Source organism: Tachyglossus aculeatus, chromosome 6, assembly GCF_015852505.1.
Source record: "Tachyglossus aculeatus isolate mTacAcu1 chromosome 6, mTacAcu1.pri, whole genome shotgun sequence".
NCBI classification, from domain to species: Eukaryota; Metazoa; Chordata; class Mammalia; order Monotremata; family Tachyglossidae; genus Tachyglossus; species Tachyglossus aculeatus.
In genome coordinates this window covers 57714978-57732468 of record NC_052071.1, presented here as the reverse complement: position 1 = coordinate 57732468, position 17491 = coordinate 57714978, and the positions used below count along the sequence as shown (strand labels likewise).

The window sequence follows — 17491 nt, the reverse complement described above, 5'->3', positions numbered from 1 at the left end:
GCAATTTGGGCCGAGTGCACGTGATTTAATTTGGACGGGACCCCTGACTTGTTCAAAAAGTAGAAAGCAAAGACCTCAGGAAATGATTCTTGGCTTCAGAAATGTTTAAGGTGGGTGCCGAGGGGAACTGAACGGAAAACATCAAGCAGGAATTTCCCTTCAGGAAGGATTTTTTTTTTTTTGAGGCAAAATGCAAATATTTGCTAAAGGACAAGCCACTGAAGGGAGGAAGCGGGTTAGCAAGTTCTCTGAAATATCCTGTCACTGGAAAGTGACAGAAAACACATGTTTACTGGTAGTGCTAAAAGAAAGTAGATTTCTTTCTCCCCCCTTGCAGAAAGAACTTCTGGCTGTTCAGGCCACATATTTGACCATTATCTTCTTTCACTCAAATCACCTTTAAGGTAAGAGAAAATATTCGCTTCAATGATATTTTAACTCAGTCCTAAGTCCATTTCTCAAGCGCTAAGTACAGTGCTCTGCACACAGTAAGCGCTCAATACGATTGAACTGAGTGAATTTCTTACTGAAATTCCTTGAACAGCTATGAGGTAAAAATGGAATCCTACCATTCACCCAAAATGCTGTCTTCTCTTGGATCTTGGAGTGAACTAAAGTGGTTGGTTTTAGATATTTCCATAAGGTAATTGAGATGAGGATAATTTGGGATAATGGAATGCCAAAAGAATCAAGTAAATGAACGTGGTGTATTCTTTTCAAGCCATCTCTGGAATTAAGGGAATCTGGTTTGAGTAATATTAAATATGATTCAGGTGTTTTAATTGATAGCATTTTAATTATCTTGGGGGTTCCTCAGGACAAATGCTAATGGTTTATAGCAAATGAAATCATCTTTAATCATCTTTAGTTCATTATCTATACCCTCATTTTCTGTGTTCAAATGGAAACCCCCCTGATTGTCAGAGTTGAATTACGTATCTCTCATTTTCTGTATCAAAATTGAGACCTCTTGACTGTTAGAGTTGAATTACATATAACATTTGAAATTTTGTACTTAATTTGAATTGTTTCTTGTATAAATTGATGTGCCTTAGAAATCTAGTTTTTGACGTAATTCTGTATTCTCCATTTGCAAGTTTTTTGAAAAGAAAATCAAAGGTTTACTTCTAATACCTTTTTTTGAAGGGTGTAATTTTTCTTCCCCCCCTTGAAATGACTATATCCTAATGACTTTGATTATTTCAAGTAGGCATTTGCATTGAAAAAAAAATCCTTTAGCTTTTCCACGAGGAATGAAGCATGTATCATTAGGCTCGTGATCAAGATCATTATTGTCATTATCACCATTTTTATCATCATTCTGCACATTCCATCCTCTAGTCTGTAAGCTCGTTATGGGCAGGCAACATGTCTGCTAATTCTGTTGTGTTGTCCTTTCTCGGCGCTTAGTACAGTGCTCTGCATTCATTCAAGCAGATTCAATAACGATTACGGCATTTGTTAAGCACTTTACTTTGTGCTGGGCACTGTACTAAGCATTTACTGTGTGCACATTGGGAGAGTACAATATAACAATTAACAGACACAATAAGCACTCAAATACCATTGATTAAGAGAGTTGTGACCCCTTTCCTAAATGCAGGAAGACAGTTTGAGGATCACACTCAACTTTGAGGTGGGATAGTGCCGCGAAGGATACTATTTAAAACAAATAGAGCTGAAACAACTTTGGGTTCTGTAAGGACTAGAAAGTGGGAAACAGGCAGAGAAAGAAGATGCCCATACATACCTAAGGCTACAGCACACTGAAAGCCTAACCAAAGTCAAAAATAAATGCAAAGGAAGACAGATGACATTAAGGGTCATCCAGTCCACACTCCAGGCAAAGCTAAAGAAGGGGTCAGAGATGAACTGAAATAAAAACTGTGGTTTTGCCCCCGAGAACCTCACAATTTAAAGGGGAAAAGGCTTACGATGACAAGTCTCAGATGGGCATTAAACTGGAATAAGTACTGAAGAGGAAAGCCTGGGCCTACAATTTCTACTTCTAATTATCAAACATTTTTACCTGTGACAATTTTTAGTATTTTCAACGGTGTTTTTTAAGTGCTATGTGTCAGACAATGTACTAAGCACTGGGGTAGATGTAAGTTAATCAGGTTGGATACAAAGTCCATGGAGCTCACAATCTTAATCCCCATTTTTATAGATGAGGTATCTGAAGCACAGAGAATAATAACAGTAAATGTGGTATTTGCTAATCATTTACTATGTGCCAGGTACTGTATTGAGTGCTGACGTAGATAACTGACATGGGGCTCACAGTCTTAATGCTCATTTTACAGTTGAGGAACCTGTGGCACAGAAAAATTAAGGGATTTGCCCAAAATCACACAGCAGAATATGGTGGAGCAGATATTAGAACCCAGGTCCTCTGACTCTCAGACTTGTGTTCTTTCCCCTGAACCATTCTGCTTCCTACTTAAATCACCCATGATTACAATCCAGTGCATTAACATCATCAAAGCTCACTTCGTAGTATAGAACAGTGCTAATTGTACAACTGACAACAAAATAGTTGTCAGAGCAGACTGGAACCCTATTTCATTTTGGGGCAATTACTAATAATAATTATGGTATTTGTTAAGCGCTAAATGCCAAGCACCGTTCTAAGCGCTGGGGTAGATACAGGGTAATCAGGTTGTCCCACGTGGGGCTCACACTTTAAATCCTCATTTTACAGATGACATAACTGAGGCTCAGAGAAGTTAAGTGACTTGCCCAAGATCACCCAGGAGACAAGTGGCAGAGGCAGGATTAGAACCCACATCCTCTGACTCCCAAGCCTGTGCTCTTTCCACTAAGCCCCACTACTTTCTCCCATAAACCCAGAGTCAAATTCTAATAGCTAATTCAGTCTTATGATAGGGTGTTCTGCCCGCTAAACATATAATTTCCACATACCTATAGCTGTTTGAGGAATAATCTGCTTCCCCTTCTTAAAAGAGTGATTAACTACTAAACAAACGTGAAAGTCTGCCAGAGAATTAGGCTGATAGCCATGAGGTGATAGAATTAATGCATTTAAATGTGATAATTTTTTCATTATCATTCAACAGTATTTATTGAGCATTTACCGTGTGAAAAGCACTTTTCTAAGCACTGTCAGACAGGAAAGATCAGTGTCAACCTTAATTTATAGGCTTATTGTGAGAAGCACTCACAACTCTGTGCCAATTATACTCTGAATGGGGCAGAACCATTTTTAAAAAAATATAATTTCCAAAGGTGTCCAATCACATCCACTCGAATCACGAACTCTTGCCTATTTGCTCCAGCATATCTTGGATTGCCAAGAAAGGGCCAACTTGCCAAGTGAGTGGAAAAAAATGTTCTGAGGTCACGAGAGTCCAGAAAACAGAATTTTCTACTTGCCTGAAGGGTTGAGACTCTGGAAGTCAGAATCCAACCACAGACACTTTGAATGACTACACATCTGCTGTTTTTCCCTGGACTACATCAGCTGGGTCAGGGAAATGAAGGGAATCATTTGCCAGTCAATCACACTTACTGAGTAGTTACTGTGAGCAGAGCATTATACTAGGTGCTTGGGAAAGTACGATACAACAATAAACAGACATATTCCCTGCCCGCAGTGAGCTTACAATCTGCAGCAGGGAAGACAGGAACCAATTTAAATAAATTACAGATTTGTACATAAGTGCTGTGGTACAGAAGGGATTTAGACCCACCAATTAACCTTGTTGATTATCAAGTCCCTTGAAGGCAGGGATTAAGCCTATCATGTCACCATGTCTCAATTCAATCACATTTATTGAGTGCTTACTATTTGCAGAACACTGTCCTAAGCACTTGAGAGAGTACAGTAGAACAAACAGGCACATTCTCTGCTCCCAAGCAGCTTACAGTTTAGAGGGAGGGAGACAGACATCAAAACAAATAAAATTACAGATATTCACATAAGTGCTGTGGGGCTGGGATGGAGGTGAAGAGCAAAGGGAGCAAGTCAGAGCTATAAGGCTTTGAACAGGGGTCAAGAGGAGAAAAGTGATTGCGAGATTTGAGGAGGGAAGCTATTACAGGCCAGAGGAAAGATGTGGGTCAGGGATTGGTGGGGAGACAGGTGAGATCAAGGCACAGTGAGAAGGTTAGCACTAGAGGAGCGAAGTGCGTAAACTGAGTTGTAGAAGAAAAGAAGTGAGATGAGGCAGGAGGGAGCAAGGTGGTGGATTGCTTTAAAGCCAATGGTGAGGAGTTTTTGTTTGAAGTGGAGGTCAATGGGCAACCACCGGAGTTTCTTGAGGAGTGGGGTGATGTGCTAAATGTTACTGTGGAAAAATCATCCAGAGTACCCAGCCTGGGACCGTTTGCACAGCTCTGTTAGTACTTTTAATTCTTATTGGAAATTTTCACGTGCCTCCATTCGTTAGACTTCGGATTTGCTTGAAATAAAAAAAAATGGATCTGCAGGGTGGTAGGCTAAAAATACTTGCCAGGATGTAAGCCAGTTTATAGCATCACTGAATCAAGGCCTGTACAAAAGCTAGGACATTTAACAGCAGTAATAATAAGGCTACTGATAGCAAATATTTTTAAAAAAGCTAAGTGCTTATAATGTGTTAAGCACTGTTTTAAGCACTGGGGCAGAGAAAAGATAATCAGGTCAAACATAGTCCCTATCTCACATGGGGCTCACAGTCTAAGAAGGAGGGAGAAAAGTGCTTAATACTGGACTAAACCCAATATTTTTTTAAGTCTAACATCTTCAAACATAGTCATCCACTTTTTGATCCTGCTTCCAAACTTTGGACTGTTTTATGAACAACTGGCAATTGGGTATTTTGTTACTATTGCACCAAGGATTAAGGGCTGATTACAATGAAACCTCCAATCACAATCTATTTGATCTAAAAAGTGAAGGGGAGGTGATTGGAAAGCAAGGTAATTCCTTTATTCTGATATGTTTTAACCATAAAAGATTAAAAAAAGGAAAAAGAGGTCCTGGATTTAGTTGAGAAAGTTAGATTTTGGTTCCAGGCTTCACAGGAAGGGCTGTTCACTTCCTTAAAGGAGACAGTGGCACACAGAGTCTTTGGACAGGATTTAATGGTAAATTAGTATAGTGTTGGTTCATTCATTCATATTTATTGAGTCCTTACTGTGTGCAGACCACTGTACTAAGTGCTTGGGAAAGCACAATATAACTGCCAGCTAGTCTATCCATACCAGGCACCTCTGGAAAAAAAAAATCAAACCTTGAAACAAAATAACTTCACAGCTCGCCACAGTTTATATTGAGGTCTCCGGAAGGAAACTTCCATTTCTCTTTTGTCACAGGCTTAGGAAACGCCAATCAATCCATGGTGTTTACTAAGCATTTACTACATGCAGGGCACTGTAATAAGTACTTCATCAATCGTATTTATTGAGCGCTTACTATGTGCAGAGCACTGTACTAGAGTAGGAAGACACAATCCCTGCCCACAAAGAGTTTACAAGGTAGAACTAGAAGAAAATTCTCAATAAATACCACTCCAGAGAAGAATACAAAGTAGCCAAACATTTTCCCCAAAGAGATTTCACCCTTCTCTTTCTATGTGACTAAAAAGGAGATTTCTTATATCAATAGAACAGGAAATGCAAAGTTGACACTACCTTACTATCACAAAGTGCCTATGAAAGCAAGTTTTGCTACTTTAACATTGGTGTCTTCTAATATGAAGGAAAACCAAGTGTTTCAGGTGTGTGCACACATCTGCTTCAGTGGTGTCAGATTGGAATTTTGAATCTTAACCAGAATTAAGCCTTTCAGCTTATTTCATTATATGCAAATCACTTCACATTTTTAAGCTATAATAATGATGATGATGGTGCTTGGTCAGTGCTTACTATGTGCCAAGCACTGGGATAGATACAGGGTAGTCAGGTTGTTCCACATGGGGCTCACAGCTTAAAACCCATTTTGCAGATGAGGCAACTGAGGCAAAGAGAAGTTAAGTGACTTGCCCAAAGTCTCACAGGTGCCAAGTGGCAGAACTCGTATTTGAACCCGTGACCTCTGACTCCCAAGCCCAGGCTTTTTCCATTGAGCCACATTGCTTCTCTATAAAGTACACAGGCTGTCACTAAATTACCTCCCCACCATTAAATAAAAAAACAAAAAACCATACACCCATGTGATTTAACAAGGACTTGGAAATATTCTCTCAGCTTTTCATGTTTTGCTCTAGGAGTATCTTCAAGAGATAAAACCTCATGGGGTTCCATCTGGTTGAAGAGCTGAAATTCATTCATTCAATCATATTTATTGAGCGCTTACTGTGTGCAGAGCACTGTACTAAGCTTGGGAAGTACAAGTTGGCCACATATAGAGATGGTCCCTACCCAACAATGGGCTCACAGTCTGGAGGGGGGAGACAGACAACAAAACGTGTGGACAGGTGTCATCAGAATAAATAGAAGTAAAGCTAGATGCACATCATTAACAGAAATAGAATAGTAAATATGTACAAGTAAAATAGAGTAATAAATCTGTACAAACGTATATGCATGTGCTGTAGGGAGGGGAAGGAGGTAGGGTGGGGGGTTGGGGAGGAGGAGAGGAAGGAGGGGGCTCAGTGTGGGAAGGCCTCCTGGAGGAGGTGAGCTCTCAGTAGGGCTTTGAAGGGAGGAAGAGAGCTAGCTTGGCGGATGTTGGGAGGGAGGGCATTCCAGGCCAGGGGGAGGACGTGGGCCGGGGGTCGATGGTGGGACAGGCGAAAACAAGGCACTGTGAGGAGGTTAGCAGTGGCAGAGGAGCAGAGGGTGCAGGCTGGGCTGAAGAAGGAAAGAAGGGAGGTGAGGTAGAAGGGGGCAAGGTGATGGACAGCCTTGAAGCCGAGAGTGAGGAGTGAGGAGTGAAATAGTCTATCTTGGATCCTAGTTAATCCAAAGAATCTAAACTGACACTTCCCCAAGTGACTCTCATAGAAAAGAAACAAATGGTGGTTAAAGTAGCAAGCAATGATTGCTTGATTGAATCAATGATAATAATATTTGTTAAGTGCTTATGTGCCAAGCACTGTATACACCTCTGAGGTAGGCAGAAGATAATCAGGTCAGACAGAGTCCCTATCCCACTGTAAGCTCATTGTGGGCAAGGAATGTGTCTGTATATTGTATTAGGGAGAGAGCTGAGGGCAGAGACTAGAGTTTACTGTGCGGAAGGAGTCAATGGTAAACCACTTCTGTATTTTTACCAAGAAAACTCTATGGATCCACTACCAGAACGATTGCAGGTGAATAGTGGGGCATTCTGAGAGACGTGTCCATCGTGTCGCTATGGGTCAGAAATGACTCGATGGCACAGAGCTCTGCGCACAGTAAACACTCGATAAATATGAAGGTCAAGAGTTCTAATCCCAGTTCTGTCACTTGTCATGTATCCTTGGCCAAGTCATTTTAATGATAGCATTTATTAAGCGCTTACTATTTGCAAAGCACTGTTCTAAGTGCTGAAGAGGTTACAAGGTGATCAGGTTGTCCCATGTGGGGCTCAGTCAATCCCCATTTTACAGATGAGGTAACTGAGGCACAGAGAAGTTAAGTGACTTGACCAAAGTCACATAGCTGACAACTGGCTGAGCCGGGATTAGAACCCATGACCTCTGACTCCAAAGCCTGTGCTCTTTCCACTGAGCGACGCTGCTTCTCTGTGCTTCAGTTACCTCACCTGTAAAATGGGGGTTGAGAGTGCGAGCCCTATGTTGGACTGGGCCTGGGTCCACCCCAGCAATTGGTACCAACCTGAAACATAGTAAGCACTTAAATATCACAATTATTATTATTACAATTAAATGACTGACAAAGAGGGGTTCACCATCCAAGGGAGAGGGAGAACAGATACTGTAGACTGTAACAAATCCTTCTAGACTGTGTTGGGTAGGGACCATCTCTATATGTTGCCAATTTGTACTTCCCAAGTGCTTAGTACAGTGGTCTGCACAATAAGTGCTCAATAAATACGATTGAATGAAGGAATGAATACTGAACCCTCATTTTACGGTTGAGAAAACTGAGCCAGAGCCTTTTAAATGGTGGCCCAAGTTCACACAGCAGGCGTGGAAGTGCTGGAATCAGAACTCAGGTCCCCTGACTATGGCCCCTGTTCTTTCTACAAGGCCACACTGCTGTTGAAAGGAAAAGTGGTTAACTTTTGGGTTAAAGTACCTTTTAAATGCTAGCACCAAATCATACACACATTCTTTTTTAAACACGATTCTACAGAGATGTCACAAAATGCAATACCAAATATTCCTTGGTTCAAGGAGTGCATCAATGTGGAATTTAAAGAACTAATGAATCCTAGTACAAGATACATTTAAAACAGGTGTGGAAATTTTGAGGAAAGCTAGCGGAAAAATGTAGTTATTAATAGTCCTGAACTTTGGGTCATGGCAGAAATTTTAAAACTGAGCTTGTCATCTTCATTTATTCATTTGTATTTATTGAGCGCTTACTGTGTGCAGAGCACTGTACTAAGTGCTTGGGAAGTCCAAATTGGCAACATATAGAGACGATCCCTACCCAACAATGGGCTCACAGTCTGGAAGACATGTATGTAGTGTGGTTGATTTGGCAGTCTTTGAAAAACACAAAAACATGTTTTTTCCCAGCCTGACTTTTCAGACATCCCGTAAAAGTACACATTTGGTCTTCTCCTTGAAAAGGTTCTGAACCCCAAGACATATAGGGGCAGCCCCACCTCCAAAGTGTCAATATGATCATTTCTTAGTGCTCTCCATACAGGTTGCCTGGCTGAAATGGGAGAGAGGTGAGCAATAATTGTTTGGCAGGTTCTGAATGACAACAGAACAATTAGCTCTTTTTTCCAGGTGTAACAGGAGGAGGAAATAGGTTGACATTGTGAGGAGCAGGGAATAGGTTGACCATTCTGAAGGTATAATAATAGCAATAATGATAATAGTATTGTTAAGGGCTTACTATGGGTCAGGCACTGTTCTAAGCACTGGGGTAGATACTAGCTACTCAAGCTGAACACAGTCCCTGACCCACATAGGGTTCACAGCCTTAGTCCCCATTTTTCAGTTGAGGGAACTGAGGCCCAGAGAAGTTAAGTGACTTGCCCAAGGTCACACAGCAGACAAGTGTCTGAGCCAGGATTAGAATCAGGTCCTTCTAACTCGCAGGCCCCTGCTCTATCCAATAGGCCACACTGCTTCTCGGCAGTGGGCAGTCAAATAGAAGCTGTGTTGCCTAGTGTATAGAAAGCTTCTGACTAGAAGGAGCTGGGTTTTAAAACCCACTCTGTCACTTGTCTGCTATGTGACCTTGTCAGTCAATCACATTTACTGAGAACTTAGTGTGCACGGAGCTTTGTACGAAGCTCTTGAGGGAGTACAATTTAACAATGTAACAGACACATTCCCTGCCCATAACAAGATCTGTAACAATGTAACAGAACAAGATCTGTTCCCACATCTGTGAAATGGGGTTTAAGACTCTAATCCCCACGTGGGATTAGAGAGATGTGAGATGTGAGAAGCAGCGTGGCTCAGTGGAAAGAATACAGGCTTTGGCGTCAGAGGTCATGGGTTCAAATTCTGACTCTGCCAATTGTCAGCTGTGTGACTTTGGTCAAGTCACTTAACTTCTCTGGGCCTCAGTTCCCTCATCTGTAAAATTGGGATTAAGACTGAGTCCTCTGTGGGACAACCTGATCACCTTGTAACCTCCCCAGTACTTAGAACAACGCTTTGCACATAGTAAGTGCTTACTAAATGCAATTATTATTATTATTATTATTATTATCATGGACATTGACTTTATCCTTCCTCATTATCTTGTATCTATTCCAGTACTTAGTACAGAATCTGGCACATCATAAATCAAAAAAACATTAAAAAAATATAGAGAGACTGGCACAAGTTCATGCCCCATTAAGTGAAGCTTCTGTCGGGGAATCCACAAACCTCCTCTACTAGGTTGAGAACGAATCACCTTGGTGTTTCAGGAGGAGACATTTCAGACAGGATGTGTCAGTCACCATTGCTACAAGCTGGAGTTGTGTATATTTGGTCCTGTACCAAATGAGGATCCTTTTAGGATCTTATCTGGAGAGTTTCTGGGACTCTACCAGTCTTGACTTCGGGAGGGAAAATCAAGCAGAGGCCTACCCATTCCATTCCTAACTTGAGCAGTGGCTAGCGAGTGGAAGGCCATCTGCTACAAGTCAAGAGTCCTCTGTGTGGGGCAGCAGTGGCATGGAGTGGAGGGTGGAGACTCAAGTTTACTGAACAGAAGGAGACAATGGTAAACCACTTCTGCATTTTTTAACCAAGAAAACTCTATGGATACACTACCATAACAATTGTAGACGGAGGTGGGGCATTCTAGGAGAGATGTGTCCATGGTCTCGCTACGGGTAGGAGATGACTCGACAGCATAAGACAAGACCAACAGAGGAAATATTTGGAAACAAGATCCATTTCAGAGGTGAGGTGGACATTGATTATCCTGAGCATCTTCTCTAAAACAGCTGACCTCCTAGTAACCTGTCCAAATAGAAACCGCTCTCTAACTAGATTGGCACACAGCAGCAAATAGTACAAAACATTCAGAAGAGGAGATTGGAAGTGCTGGTTGAGGAAAAACATGAGTTAGCAATCCCTTCCAGCTTTGAAATGGGGGTTCACACACACACACACACACACACACACACACACAAAAAAAAAAAAAACCCATCAAATCATCAAAAAGAAAGAATCAGCAACTTTCTTTCCTTTCTGTTTTTGAGACAAAAGGTCACTGGAAACATGAAGACTTAGAAAAACAACGTGGGGTTTACCAAGCCAAAATGAAAATGTTTCAGATCTGTGAATGGTGCGTTAAACAAAGATATACTGACACGGGGTCCGTGGGTCAGAATGACCTTTTTGAGTGTCTGTCCCCTGAAATAATAAAGCAATTTGTAGAAGAACAATGGCTGCCTAGGAGAGTTATTGACAGTGGAAACCAAATAGTATCATGAGATTTTCCAGACTTCGGAGCAGTGTTATCTAATGATAGGTTTTCTCACCATTCTTCCAGAGAGGAAACTCCATTCACCTCAGTGAGGAGGATGAAGTAAGAAATAGCGAAGCTCAAAAAAAAAAAGCGGCGGGGGGGAGAGGGGAGTTCAAGCTCTGAGTTACGATTGAGGAGAGATGACAAATTTCAAAGTTATCCATTGATTTGAATTCCATTTTAAATACTGCAGTTACTTCTTTATCAACTTGGATGATAAGTAATGAATGTGTTTTGTTATCTTTTCCTTTCTAACCAAATCTAGTAGCCTCTAAACTGTAAACCTGAGCTGGATAGGGACCATGTTTACCAACTCTGTTTTACTGAACTCTCCCAAATGCTTAGTACAGTAAGCACTCAGGACCATTGACAGATTGATAATAGTAGTGATGACATTATTTGGGCACCCTTTGAGGGTGCTGTACTGAGCACTTGGTAAAATATACCCAACACATTCCCTATCCAAAAAAAAAAAAAAAGACCTCACACTCTAAAGTCTGGCTGATTGGATAACTTTTCTATAAAACTGTTCAGTCGATGTTTTTCCACTCAAGACCTTCCAATGGTTGCCCATCCATCTCCACAGAAAAATAGAAACTCCTTGCCAGAGTCTTTAAATATCTTAATCATCTTGCTCCCTCATTCAATCATATTCATTGACCATTTACTGTTTTGCAGATCACTGTACTAAGTGCTTGGAAAAGTACAACAATGAGCAGTGACATTCCCTGCCCACAATGAGCTCCCTCGTCATATCTTCCTGATTTCCTTCTACTACCTAGACAGTGATGATGATGGTATTTGTTAAGCACTTACTATGTGCCAAGCACTAAGTGCTGGGGTAGATACAAGGCAATCGGGTTGTTCCACGTGGGGCTCACAGTCAATCCCCATTTTACAAACGAGGTAACTGAGGCACAGAGAAGTTAAGTGACTTGCCCAAAGTCACAGCAGACAAGTGGGAAATCAGAATTAAAACCCATGACCTCTGACTCCCAAGCAGGTTCTCTTTCCACTAAAGCCATGTTGCTTCTGGACTGACGGTACCTCCATCTCATCAAGCCCTTGTTACATCCTGGAACTCCCTTTACATATTTGACAGACTTTCATTCTCATCAATCAATCAATCGTATTTATTGAGCACTATGTGCAGAGCACTGTACTAAGCGCTTGGGAAGTACAAATTGGCAACACATAGAGACAGTCCCTACCCAACAGTGGGCTCACAGTCTAAATGCCCTATTAAAAACACATCCCCTCCAAGATGACTTCCCTGCCTAAACCCTCATTTTCCTCTTCTTCCATTCCCTTCTCTATCACCCTTGCACTAGGATTTGCATTCTTTATGGTGAATAAAGAATGTTGTCCACCATATAATATATAATATAATAAAGAATATGGTGAACAAATGAAGGAGGGGTACCCTCCTTCAGCCCCTTATCACTTGCATAAATATCTTAACATTAATTTATTCCTATTGTCTGCCTCCCTCTCCGGACTACAAGCTTCTTGTATGCAGGGAAGAATAATAATAATGATGGCATTTGTTAAGCGCTTAACTATGTGCAGAGCTGTATTCTAAGTGCTGGGGGGGATACAAGGTGATCAGGTTGTCCCATGGGGGCCTCACAGTCTTCATCTCCATTTTACAGATGAGGGAACTGAGGCACAGAGAAGTGACTTGCCCAAAGTCACACAGCAGACAGGTGGTGGAGTTGGGATTTGAACCCGTGACCTCTGACTCCAAAGCCCGTGCTCTTTCCACTGAGCCACGCTGCTTCAAATATGTCTACCAACTCTGTTATAGAGTTATACCAACTTTATAACTCAGAGTTATATCACTTAGTACAGTGCTCTGCACATAGTAAGGGCTCAAATATGATTTATTGATTATAGACACAGAATCTGCACTAAGGGAAGTTCAACAGAAGCCCAGGATATGTTCCCTGACCACAAGGAGTTTACACTCTTATGTGAAACTCACGCCCAAGGCTACTTTCCCGACATATCAGCTCTGTTATCCTCTCAGACTCCCTAGGCAATTTTTTTTTCTTTTTTGCAGCTGAGGTTGGTTTTGTAAATGTGTCTAGAGCTTCATTTTGAAGCCAAAAGTGATTATTCGTTGTGACGCTGTAAACCTTTGGATGAATAATGAAGTCACAAAGCCATTAAACTCTGTCCTGGGATGCTTTCCAATTTTAGTCTCAAATATTTTAACTATTAAATATTCCAAACTAGAGAGATTTCTTACTATATACACACACACACACACACACATATATATATATATACACACATATATAAAAATAAAAGACACAAACCCTCTGACAACTTGAATCATGACTGACTTATACCACCCCCACAAAATATGCCCATTTTGCATCTTTTTGAGGATTAAGGCAACACTAATGCTTCAAATTTATGTAGTATTCATTTTTCCCCAATTCACTTTCACATTACTTATATTATTTCTTTACCCTCAGTATCCCCGTGAGATCAGTTAGTATTATTCTCATTGTACAAATGAAGAAACTGAGGCTCATTTGAGTGACTTGTGACATCCACCAGGTCAGTGACAAAACTGGGACTACAGTACAAGTCCTCTTCCCAGGGTGGGAATAAATGTTCCAATCTCCTTAGCCAACTCTACCCTCGTGGTTGATATATCTTTCAAAGCATCTTTTCCAGTAACAAAAAGTGGGTCACCCTGTGGCTTACTGCTGTCTTGGATTACTTAAAAATTGTACCACTTAAAAGGGAGAAAGGAATGTATGTAAAGATATTTTTATTTACCTGTAATCTCAAAATGAGGTGTCTAAAACCACTATTATTTAGCATATACAAGCAATTGCTCTCTGCCTTCCGAAATGGAACTGTTTGGCAAGGTGGTCATTTTCCTATTGGATTATAAAGATATTTTATTGCCCAAGGTAACTGGGTCACTGTAGAATGAGCCATATCATGATTTTAATAGCAGTTTTTTTTTTTCCTTCCTGAGGCAGTTTTGCTGCTTTCTGGGCCTAAGATATCACATTTTCTATATCCTGCTTTTAGAGGTGGCACATCAAAAACTAAACATGACAAAGGTCAGTCAGTGTATGTGTACAATGAAGTTGGAACTCTGGGTCTTGTGTTAGCCTTTTCAGAGTCAGTCTCTCTCCCTCTCTCCTCCCACACCCACTCACTGTGAGTAGCATGGACTCATGGAAAGACCCCAGGGCTGAGAGTCAGAAGCCCTGGGTTCTAATCCTGGCTCTGCTGTTTGCCTGCTGTGTGATGTTGTACAAGTCACAACTTCTCTGTGTTCATTTTCTCAACTGTAAAGTGAGGGTTCAATGCCTGTTTTCCTTCCTACTTAGACTGTGATTCCCTAACTGACCTGATTAGCTTGTATTTACCCTAGCACTTAGAACAAGGCTTGACAAATTGTGAGTGCTTAATACATTAATAACACATGCACACATATACCGTAGTGCTTTGCACCCAAGCACTCAGTTTCGATGGTGAAATTATTGCCCTTTAGATTTGAATACATATGCATACAGCATTTTTATAGAACACACACAGCCAGTATATTAAACATAATGTATATATGTATACACAAATAAAAATGCATATTCATTCATTCAAATAGTATTTATTGAGCATTGAATGTGCAGAACACTGTACTAAGCACTTGGAAAGTACAATTCAGCAATATTCATTCATTCATTCAATTGTATTTATTGAGCGATTACTGTGTGCAGAGCACTGTACTAAGCACTTGGGAAGTACAAGTCGGCAACATATAGAGACGGTCCCTACCCAACAATGGGATCACAGTCTAGAAGGGGGAGACAGACAACAAAACAAAACATATGGTCAGGTGTCAAGTCATCAGAATAAATAGAAGTAAAGCTAGATGCGTGGCTCAGGGGAAGGAGCCCGGGCTTTGGAGTCAGAGGTCATGGGTTCAAATCCCTGTCAGCTGTGTGACTTTGGGCAAGTCACAACTTCTCTGGGCCTCAGATACCTCATCTCTAAAATGGGGATTAATACTGTGAGTCCCATGTGGGACAACCTGATTACCCTGTATCTACCCCTGCACTTAGAACAGTGCTTTGCACATAGTAAGCGCTTAAATACGATCGTCATCGACAAAATAAATAGAATAGTAGAAACGTAATCCTTGTACATACACGTATGACATATAAAGATAGAGTGGACAAGGTTCGGGTTCTGTCACTGGATCCAGATGCAGACCCAGAGCCTGAGGATTTCTGATTTGGAAACAGCAGAACAAGGAGACTATGTTTTTAACCAGACATTCAGTGTGGTAGACATGCATGTGGCTCTGTAAACATTGGGTATTTGATATTTCCCCCACTCTCAACCCCACAGCACTTATACAACTATCTTTAAATCATATATTGTAAATTATGTATTTCTATTAATGTCTGTCTCCCCCCTCTAGACTGTAAGCTCATCGTGGGCGGGGAACATGGCTGCTAACTCTGTCATATTGTACTCTTCCAAGCACTTAGTAAAAGAACTCTGCACATAGTAAGCACTCAAATACGTATCAGCTGTGTGACTTTGGGCAAGTCGCTTAACTTCTTTGTGTCTCAGTGACATCATCTGTAAAACGGGGATTAAGACTGTGAGCCCCATGTGGGACAACCTGTTAACCTTGTATCTATCCCAGTGCTTAGAACAGTGCTCGGCACATAGTAAGTGCTTAAATAACAACCACTAAGTACCATTGATTCATTGACTCATATACACTGACTGGATGATCATCCTGAAGAAGTCAATAATAGATTAGAGAAGCAGCATGGCCTAGTGGATAGAGCCTGGGCTTCTGAAGGTCATGGGTTCTAATCCCAGCTCAGCCGCTTCTCTGTGTGACCTTGGGCAAGTCACTTCACTATGCCTCAGTCACCTCACCTAGAAAATGGGGATTGAGACTGTGAGCTCCACATGGAACAGGGACAATGTCGAAACTAATTTGCTGTATCTACCCCAGTGCTTAGTAAGCACTTAAATACCATAATTATTATTATAGAAGTGAGGGCCTCAGCAGCTCAAGAAGAAGCACACGCTCAATACTTGAAGCCTGGCCACCTGCTCCATTGCGCGAGCGCACATGCACACACACACACACACACACACACACACACGTATGCCTCTTGACAAGTCAATACTCATTTACTGTCACCTTCATATTAGTTTGAATATTGTCTTCCCAGCGTGCCTCAGTGGAAACAGCCCGGACTTTGGAGTTAGAGATCATGGGTTCAAATCCCAGCTCTGCCAATTGTCAGCTGGGTGACTTTGGGCAAGTCACTTAATTTCTCTGTGCCTCAGTTACCTCATCTGTGAAATGGGGATTTATACTGTGAGCCCCCGATGGGACAACCTGATCACCTCATAACCACCCCAGCGCTTAGAACAGTGTCTTGCACTTAGTAAGCACTTAATAAATGCCATCATTATTAACTAGTGAATAGAGCATGGGAGTCTAAAGGTTCTAGTTCTAATCCCTTATCTGCTTTGTGACCTGGGGCAAATCACAACTTCTCTGTGCCTCAGTTCCCTCATCTATAAAATGGGGATTAAGACTGTGAGCTCTTGTGGAATATGGACTGTATCCAACTGATTACCTTGTATCTACCCCAGGGCTTAGAACAGTGCCTTGTGCATAGTGAGGGTTTAGCAAGCATAGCTCACTGGACAGAGCCGGACTTGGGAGTCAGAGGTCATGGGTTCTAATCTCCGCTCCGCCACTTGTCGGCTCTGACTTTGGGCAAGTCACAACTTCTCTGTGCCTCAGTTACCTCATCTGTAAAATGGGGATTAAGACTGTGAGCCCCATGTGGGACAACGCGATTACTTTGTATTCCCCCAGTGCCTGGAACAGTGCCTGTCGCACAGTAAGCGCTTAATCATCATCACTATTTTTATTATTACTATAAAAATGGAAAAAGGACCTCATTTCAATTAAAAATGGATGGCATTTATTCTGTTGCATAATTAGAGGCTGGAAGAGTTTTATATTTTAAATAGCGGTTTCAAAGACAATGTGAAATGACTTCATTTGAGAGATTAGATTTATCTGAGCTACTAGTTTGATCCAATGATGCTCAATCTAAACTGTTTGAGGAGCAATATCAAACTGAATAGTAACCAGTCTAGCCCCCTATGTCTAACCCTTGATGAGTTCCTAGGCTTTGTTTGAAAGGGTTGAATTAGGAAAAAAATGACCATTTTTGAAAACTTGGTCCTTTTGAAAGCCAGTCTGCAGCATCAGTTTTACTTACCAAGTTTACGAAGGCATTTTGGGCAGGTTATGCGGGAATAATACTCCTGGGTGGATTAAATTACAGGAGAAGCAGCATGGCCTAGTGGATAGAGCATGGGTATAGGAGTCAGGAGGGACTGGGTTCTAGTTCCAGCTCTGCTACTT

The 17491-nt window shown here is 41.3% G+C and overlaps 1 protein-coding gene and 1 non-coding gene across 2 annotated transcripts in view; both read left to right on the top strand.

Annotated features, from left to right (window-relative positions):
* The first annotated feature begins 338 nt into the window (after positions 1 to 338).
* KLHL4 (kelch like family member 4) overlaps positions 339 to 17491 on the top strand; it is a 183451-nt gene continuing 166298 nt past the window's right edge. Inside the window, exon 1 of the mRNA XM_038748011.1 lies at positions 339 to 404. The gene's annotated coding sequence lies outside the window, so the exon portion shown is untranslated. The remainder of the gene's footprint in view (positions 405 to 17491) is intronic.
* On the top strand, positions 10077 to 10214 carry LOC119930158. Its single transcript, XR_005451647.1, has one exon. It is a non-coding gene; the product is annotated as a small nucleolar RNA SNORA7 (small nucleolar RNA).